We start from the raw sequence: 9,733 nt of genomic DNA, 5'->3' as shown, positions 1-9,733 counted from the left end.
GGCGAAACCCTGGTTCGGGGTTGGTTGTGTTGAGTTGCCATAGCTTTGGTTAGGGCTCAATTTAGCTGTCTGGCTGACGGTGGCGAGGCGATGACATCATTGGCAACATGGATAACTTCTTCTCGTCCTCATGGTGATTGGCGTCATGGGGGGGGGGGGGGGGGGGGTGATTGGCGTTGTCTAGCTATAGCGCTTCATTTTGGCTGTTGCTCCGAGAGTGTTTGGAGATCCAATGGCGACATTGACTTTTGCTCATTGCGTGCCGTTGCCGAGTGTAAGAGGAAGACTGCGTCAATATACCAAGGATCCGTGCTTGTTTTTTAACCTTTTTAAAATAATAATTGGTGTTTTTTTTACTTTGGTAATAAGGACATTCTTATTAGAGTTGATCAATTCTAACATATGGCCTTGACCTTGCGGGACAAAACTCAAGCAAGCCCTTTTACTCGCTCTCTCTTAGTTTACAAAGCGTGCGCGTATCCCTAGATTATTAATTTGACCAACTTAATACAAGTCATATATTACAAAAATATACCAATATAAACTTCAGATGTTCTATTTTAAACGGTATAATTTTAGTGTTATATAGTTTATATTAGTGTGATAAAATTGACAACCTAGATATACGCGTAGGACTTGTAAACTGAAACAGAATAGGTATTAAAAGAAGCTGAAAACAATATTTTTAGTATTCAGGGTTGCTAGCAGGGGCCACGCCCAAGGCACTACACGGCGGACCGAGGCCAGCCCACCTGGGGGAGGCATGGGCGTTGCCTTCCTGCATACTCCCTCCATTCCAAAATATAGTGCGCCCGTGCTTCTCGAGGTCCAACTTTGACCATAAATTTAACCAACGAGACCAACTGCAGCGGGAGAAAAAATTATATAATTGAAAAATCTTTCAAATACGAATTCACTGATATAATTTTTGCTCCCGCCGCAATCGGTCTTGGTAATTAAATTTACGGTCAAAGTTAAAGCGCGTGGATAGAGTAAGCACTATATTATGGAATGAAGGGAGTACTTGCTTCAGGTGTAGGACGGATGCATCGACGGCCCCAAAACAGCGACTACCTACCTACTCACCTGCTGCAGAAGAGCTTACTTCACACGTGGTCGTGGCAGGCTCGCTCGCTAGCAGGTAAGTTAATTTTTTTTGAAACAGCAGGTCCAAGTAAAGGGGGGAACATCCGGTGCTAGCGAGGCCCAGATGCTACCGTCATACTTGCTCTTGGACCGTTGGATTCTCAGATAGATGTCTCTGTGAGTTTTTCTATCAACAAGATTAGACAGGCCACTCCTACCTTAGCTAATTGATTAAAGTATACGTCAGTCTATTGTTTACTCCTACTAGATAGCTTATCATCTTCTTTGATGCCGAATACTCCATGCTTCTCAAGGAAAATGTGGCATTACTAGTTTCATAATCTGCTTTTGCATGCCTTCCCTCCGGCTGGGGTTTCCGGTTAGAGTTTTGAAACGAAATCTGGAAACTCTCTCGCCCTTTTTTCTTCCCCTCGGCACTCTATTTTAGATGTATCATGTATGCTTGGGTTCAGCAAATGGTGGATATGAAAAATCTAGTGGTTTTGATTCATTAACTTAAAGAGATCTGACAATTTCATGGTTGTTTTTCTTCTACAATTTCGATGATGTATTGTCCATGATCTATTTGGGTGCACTTATGAAGATCCATTGGTTGCGATGTGCTATAAAAATTATGGTCCACAGATTGAAAGACAGATGTTTTGCTTACTCATCAAGATTATCAGTATTATCTATTATTATGTCCTTTACATCTGTTTTTTTTGAAGTCACTAATTGAGGAGTACTCCTTTCAAAGATCACTCCCACCTTGCCAGGTTGCGACAAGTGGTATGCTGCAATGTCCCTCTTCTCGCAACATGGCAGTTTTCCTCTTTTTTGTAGATTCGTTTATTCAAAACATTTTATTTCTTAAACCGCGCGTCCAGATCTTGAACACCATTAGGTCCCTCGCATTGAGATCTTCAAAACTAGATATCATGTTGACAGGATTCGGCAAACTTTTTTTTCTCCAAAAAGAAAACAGACGAAAAAACCCAAACCAGGAGCACGTCTTTTTCCCTTTCCGAGGAGGCATGCGCTTTTTTCCCTTTCTGAGAGGCATGACCATGCCTCTTGCGGAAGCAAATCCGTGCCTCTCACGGAACGGAAAGAAACGTGTTCTTTTTCCTTTCCAAGAGGCACGCCCGTGCCTCTCGCGGAAACAAATGCGTGCCTCCACAAGAAGTAAATCCATACTTCTCGTGGAACGAAACAAAACACAATTTTCCCTTTTCGAGGCATGCCCGTGCCTCTCGCAGAAGCAAATACTCCCTCCTTTCCGGTTTATAAAGCTCAAATCTCAAATCTCATCAACCAAGGCATTTTGTGAGTGGAGGAATGTATCTCGTACTTTACAAAACTACCCCAATTAAACTCATGCATTAATTTGAATTAATTATGGTGCATGCATGCTTGGTCACTAGATGAGTAGGAACATTACATGCATTGGTGTGTTCCTCTTTAATTCTTGCATGCAAAGATTTAATGTGCATTGGAAACTAAAAATGAGATGAAGATGAGCCCTTTAAATTGGAAAAAACAAAAAGTTGAAATAAAGCCTTATAAACCAGAAAGGAGGGAGTATGTGCCTCCACAAGAGATAAATCCGTGCCTCTCGCAGGAATGAAAAAAAACGCATTTTTTCTCTTTCCGAGAGGCATGCCCGTGCCTCCCGCGGAAGCAAATCTGTGCCTCCACAAGAAATATATCCATGCCTCTCGCGGGAACGAAAAAAGAAAACACATTTTTCTCTTTCCGAGAGGCATGCCCGTGCCTCTCGCAGAAGCAAATCTATGCCTCCACAGGAAATAAATCCGTGCCTCTTGCAGGAACGAAAAAAATGAAAACACATTTTTTTCTCTTTCCGAGAGGCATGCCCATGCCTCTCGCCGAAGCAAATATGTGCCTCAGTGAGAAGTAAATTTGTGCCCCTAGTTGAAGGAAAAAGATGCATTTTCTAAAGCATTTTTTCTCTAAATCCTAAGAAAAGCCAAAAAAAACGCATCCAAAAGCCGAAAACACATCCAGAAAAAAAAATCTGAAGGGAGCACCCACAGCAACAGGGGGGGGGGGGTCCTCAAGGAGTACTCCTCAATTAGTTGCTCCCCCTGTAAAAGCAAATGCAAGGATTTACAAATTGGTAAGAAGGGCCAAAAGTTATGTTTCCGGACCAACCGGCTGCCCCTGGGCCTTGTTATTGGTTCAGTTGATAACATGCTCTGTATAAGGCCGGGCCGTGGGTCGTTACCAGCTTTCCTTGTACTTACCGTCTATCACTACTCTATCTGATCTAAAAAAAAAGATCCACTAATTCTCAAAGAAAAAAAAAGATCCACTAAAAAAATATAGAAAAGATCACTACTTCATCTGATCTCATTTCTCTTTCACAAGAAAAGGAAAAAAAATGATCTATCTCATGGTGGAGCCGTTGATCATCATCAATCTCCACGTTAAGACACATACGTGTACGCATGGAACGTCAATAATTTGATCTATCTATCCATCCACCTACCAATCATTTTCATGTTTTAGCATGCATGCCACATGACTTGCTACTACACATGCACCAGGTCAGATCGATCATGTCAGTTCTTGTGCGCATTGTGTGCCAATAATGGGTGCGAGTGATGTCAAGACAAGACCCGAAAGTTACATTTGGCCGGCTGCACACACGCAAAAAAAAAGAAAAGAAAAGAAAAATCATCCGGCCGGCACAACTTTGACTGCAGGGACTCTATCTTGTCCTTCTGTAGCTACATACTATGTTATATCAGTAATACGTGCATGTGAGAGCTCGGGTAGTGAAATTACAATTAAAGATTGACATATTGTTACTGTATTATTTATGACATGCAAGTGGAATTGTGAGGTTGAGATACATTTTGGGATATTGCGTGTCTCTATCTGTCCGTCCGCACATGCATATGACAAGTAAAAAGTTCTTCTGCGGCTGAGATTTTTTTTTTGAAAAGGGGAAAAAAAAACCCGGCCTCTGCATCAGCACATGCATACGGCCCTCTTATTAAAAAATAAAGTAGTGCCAACATGGTTCCAATGATCGTAGAAAAGTAGAAAAAGCTCACACAGAGCCAAAAAAGGCTAGAAACAACAACTAGCCAAATCAAGATGCCACAACCGGCTGGGTAAAGTAGATAGGAACACTAAATGCCTATCCTATTACATGACCGCCATCCAAACCGGTTGAAGATATCCCGAGCTACCATCTCCCAGCGGACAGACCCAGTAACCAAATGCTCCCTGGCCTCCGTCTGGGTGAGTGGCGACCACGAACGAATCAGTGCCGTAGTCCGGAATAAAACCTGCAAAAATTGTATACATGATATTCTGTTAAAGACCAAATCATTTCTGCAGTTCCAGATAGTCCACAACAAAGCACAAGCCCCAACCCGAATATGTCTCGCTACGTTAGACTCAAACCCATTAAGCCATGTCCCAAAGAACGCATAAACAGAAGTCGGGGGTTTGATATTGAAAGCAATGTGGACCGTCTGCCAAAGTACCTTGGCCAGCGGGCAATCAAAAAATAGGTGTTTAATAGTCTCATCCCGATCGCAGAAACTACACCTAGTAGGTCCTGTCCAATTACGCTTCATCAAGTTATCCTTAGTTAAAATTACTTGCTTATGGACAAACCACATAAACACTTTTATTTTCAAAGGAACTTTGACATCCCACACATGTTTGGACGTAGGAATGGAGTTCAAATTAATTACATCAATATACATTGATTTAACCGTGAATACTCCAGACTTAGTCAACTTCCAGCGTAATTCATCGGGTTGTTGAGAAAGCTGCACTTCCATCAGTCTCCTAACCAGACGGAGCCATTCTTCCCAACGATTGCCCGCTAGCACTCGTCTGAACTGTATATTAAGGGGGATAGATTGAAAGACCGATGCAACGGACACCTCACGTCGTTGAACAATGCGGTACAAAGAGGGATATTGGATGGCTAAGGGTGTGTCACCGAGCCAAGTATCTTCCCAGAAACGTGTACTCGTGCCGTTTTCAACAACAACCTTTATCCTATTAAACAAAGCCTGCTTGACCTTCATGAGACCCTTCCAGAAGGGCGAGTCGGTAGGCCTTACTGTGACCTGTGACAAGGTTTTTGACTGGAGGTACTTGCCGCGAAGGATTTGAGCCCATATAGCATCATTTTCCGACGAAAGCTTCCACAGCCACTTGCTAAGAAGGCATTTATTCTTAAGAAAAAAAATCTAGGGGAACATGCATCACCAGATGCCTTGGACCCACACCTCTCACTCTAGCCGGTTTTGCTTGATCTGGTAAGTTGTTTCGGCGTTACATGAGGGTCGGTGTATGCAGACTTGCAGTATATATCCACTTGTAGACTCATTTTTAGTTTATGTCTATGTGACCTGTGGGCATTAGAGAAAGAAAATATTGCAACTCGCAATATTAGTTACTCCATTAATTTCTTGCAAGTTGCGTGGTTTATCTACTGTTTATGTATCACTGACATGCCAGTGTATGCATGTGTGCATGTTCTTGTCCTTCTCCCTTCTTCTCTTTCTTCAGTTGGTGATGATCAGTCAACTTTGATTTTATCCTGTGTCATTGTACTCGCTCATCACATGTGCATGCATGCTACTATCTTCCAATCTAGTACTCCCTCCGTTCCAAATTACTCGTCGCAGAAATAGATGTATCTAGAACTAAAATACATCTAGATACATCCATACCTGTGACAAGTAATTCGAAACGGACGGAGTATATCCTACGGAGTACTAGGCATTTGGAAAACGACAGCAGCAACGTATGTGAATTGTTAATTGTGATAGAAAATAGTATTTGTTGAATCAGCCCATGGTTCTAGCTTCATAGTAATACACTCTCCGTCCAAAAATACTTGTTCTAGAAATGGTTGTATCTAGATTTATTTTGATTATAGATATATCAATTTTATTCATTTCTAGGACAAGTATTTCCGGACGGAGGAAGTACACTACTGCCGCTCCCTCTGATAATTTGCCCTCTGTCACGCTCTTCATGATCGATTCAATCCGTCTCACATGTAAACATCAGAGACAACGGTTTCCATAATGATGGTACCGGTCAGTGCATGATACTGCAGTTAAAGAAGAGGCGGGCTGCAGGTGAGATCGATCCGGTAGCTAGGTACTCTGTATGGCAGTTGGTAGTTTTTTCTGGTACCCACGGACCAGACCCAGAGGCAGGTAATCCATGTGAGGAAGAGATGATTTCGGTGTGATGCCCAATTTGCCATAGGTATCAAGAGACACAGGAACATATGAGGAGGGACCAGACTGATGTAGTAGCTCTGGGCCACTAGACACCTCCATGATCTGCCGCCAAAAGGTTGAGCGTTTTAAATTTAAATCAAGTAGCCAGTCCATCATATGATGGACACGTGCATTCGGAGTCGTATAATAATGCGATGTGCAGGTTGCATGCAAATATCTTCTTCCATGGACTGGAGGCACCGGTCTCTCCATGTGCCTCCATGTGCGCGCGTGCCGGCGTTCAATCGGCCGGCCGGACGGCAGACGGTCGATTGGTCGTCAGTTGGCGTTCGCGGGACCGGTGGCCACCCATTCGTCCTGCCAGTGCCCGCTCTATAGCTCCATCGCAACGAAATGCATGTAGGCAGCAGGAATATAATGTGTGCATTGCCCACTCTCTTCATCGATCCGCCTACCGATCGCCGTGTGCTTGTACTACCTTCGTCCTGATTTATTGATACTTTCGAATTCTATATTAAATTTTGATCATAGATTTGATTAACAAAATATTAATGCATGTCACAAAGAATTATATCGTCGAATTTGTATTTGAATATAGTTTTCAGTTGTACACTTTTTTACAACATGCATTGATATTTTGTTAGTTAAATCTATGATCAAAATTTGACACTAAAAAAAACCAATAAATCAGGACGGAGGTAGTACTATATAAATCTCTAAATATCCCGAGTTTCGTTACCTTAGACTTTCGAGCTAATTACTAGTACTAATATATAATCTCCTACCCACTAATCAGCCCAACCTATATGAGAAATTGAGCTACTACCAGGGACTGGCCGTTTGTGGTTTATTGCGACCAACAGCGAAGTGGTAGAGATTGGATAGCTAATCAGGCATAATCAATCACTAACCCCTAACCTCAATCAACAACTATCAGCAGATTGGTTTCAGAGAATGGTCGGCAGCCCAATTAAGCAAGCGACATGGTCTATGATCTTAACCACCGAACTGAAGAGATAGATAGCACCGAGATGGTCGACAAACACTGGATCTAATCCTATGGTACAACCACCTCACAACAACTAAAATAAAGTAATACTTATTTCACAGTTTTCACACAATAATCAGTTAAGTAAGCAGATCCAACAAACTAAAATAAGTTGCATATGACACCATATTCCTTAACTGAAAATTGCACACAAATGTAATCTCAACACTCACATAACACCTACCCTGGTTGTGACATGTAACCATTACTCTAACTATCCACATATGTCAATATATTTATTTTAATTTATATATTTGATGATTTGCAAAGACATATATCTAGCGTATAAAACTAGGGTCACACCATCACAGTCGTGCATATCCCAATATTTATGTCAAGGCATGAAATGATTTGATCAACACACTCAATATGTGTGGAACAATTTGCGGGTGTTGGAGTATTATATGCTAGAATGGGAAAATAGTTATCCAATAGTTAGTGTCGTGCTTGTGAAATTTAATTATAATTTAAATAAATTATAATTGCAACATTAGTAAATACTAGTCGAATGCCCGTGCGTTGCTACGGAACTTTAAAAAAATGTATAGACACGTTATTGTTCTAATTTGAAAGTGTATGTCAAACATGATGGATATTCATCCATATAACGCCAACTATCAATTCTTTCTCCCAGTGCTTTCTGTAATGTGAGGATCACTTCAAAATCGTAAATAACACGAAATAACTTTCAAATTGTGAAGATAAACATGACAACAATTAGACAAAGTTCAATTCTCTTTTTTGTTGATCATTTTGTATACGAGTATTCAATTATGGTGTAAAAAAATCTAGCCATTCTGGAGTATGTTTTATCCAGATATCTAGTCTAGCTCCCAAAACAATCTAAACAAGGGTGAAAGCAGACGCTAAAGATTCAGCATCTACACCGATCAAAATGGCCTCTTGACTTCTTGAGCCCCTTGAAGTCCATCGTCTCGATGTACTCTACGCTGCCCCTGAAACCATTGAGCAGCTCGCTGGCCCGATCCTCGGTCACGCCGCCTCAGCACACCTGGAGCAGCTTCCGGTAGGAGCCCACACGCAGTGCCTCGTAGCAGCGCGCGCCAGCGCCGGTGTCCGCGGCACAAAAGAGGTGCCAGAGCACGGAGACGGGCAAACTCCTTGGCCATGTCGGACACGCGGAACATCTTCTTGACCAGCACCGGCATGACCAGCGCGTACTCACACGCGGACGTGAGGCTGGTGTCGGCGCACAAGACGCCATCGAGCACGGCCAGTGCCTTCTCGCTCGTCCCCTTGTCAGTGTCCACGACGAGCTCCACAACGACGTCGGTGAAGCAGGCGGTCGCTGCTGGAGATGGGGTAGTAGGCCGTGATGAGCGCGGCCTTGGTGGCCTGCAGGGACACGGGGTTCCTGACGAGGCTGACGAGCGCATTGCACACGCCGGGCGTCCTCGAGATCACGTTGACGGCGTGCCGGTCGGTGGATGGGGCAAGCTCGCGGTGGACAATGGCGGCGCGCTGGCCCGCGCGGCGACCTCACCGTGCGAGAACACCGAGACAAGGGTCTTGTGACTTGTGAGACGCCTGGGAGGCAATGCAGCGCCGGGCCTCGTCGTCGAGCGGGAAGAACATGGTAAGGGCCGCCAAGATCGTCCCCAGCACGCTCAATGCTGCGGCGCTGGTGCTCTCCACGGGCTCTCCGGTGAGGCTCTGGAAAGCCGAGGCGAGCTGGCGGGCGGCGCCGGCAGCCACGAGGCACCGTCGGTTGCGGTCGCTCTCCTTCCCAATGGCCCTGGCGGCCCCCTGCCCGCAGGCCGCCGCGTTCCCGCGCATGAAGGCGGCGAGCACCTCGGCGGCGTCGGCCTCGGCGACGGGCACCTGCTCGGCTCGGTTGGCGACGCACCAGTCCTGGATCATGTGGCGCGTGGCGTTGTTGGGGACGAGGTCGGCGAGCCACACGGGGCCGCCGGTGATGGGGCACGTGTCGCGCCCCCGCACCAGCCACCTCTCTCGGCCATTGTTGATGCCCGTAGGTGCCTTGACCGGGTACTTCATGAGCTCAAGCGAGATCGGGCACCGGAAGTGTGCCGGCATCGCCAGCTCCTCATCGTTCCCGGCATCCGCCACCTGCCCTCGTCGTTAGCCATGCGTGGATTGGGAGCGATGGTGCGTAGGTTCGTGGGCGGAGCGGCGGCGACTTTTCACGCGATAGTGACAGGAGCGAGGGGTGACCGAGAGCACGACGTGCGTTAGAGGGCAGTTGTTTCCCTGGTTTACGATGGATTATTCCTACGGGGAAGTAGCGATCGCAAGAGGCCCGCGTTTTTCGGATCGTACCGGCGTTTACGAAGTGCGATCACAGAGGGGGAGGGGGTGGTCGAACCAT

General features: G+C 45.1%; 1 pseudogene; it reads right to left on the bottom strand.

The window, feature by feature from the left end:
• Positions 1–8,219: 8,219 nt before the first annotated feature.
• Positions 8,220–9,480, bottom strand: LOC123106413 (U-box domain-containing protein 21-like; annotated as a pseudogene).
• Between the last annotated feature and the right edge of the window lie 253 nt (positions 9,481–9,733).

Source organism: Triticum aestivum, chromosome 5A (genome assembly GCF_018294505.1).
Source record: "Triticum aestivum cultivar Chinese Spring chromosome 5A, IWGSC CS RefSeq v2.1, whole genome shotgun sequence".
Lineage (NCBI taxonomy): Eukaryota > Viridiplantae > Streptophyta > Magnoliopsida > Poales > Poaceae > Triticum > Triticum aestivum.
The sequence above is the reverse complement of the archived record's forward strand: the minus strand, read 5'-3'. Positions and strand labels throughout refer to the sequence as shown.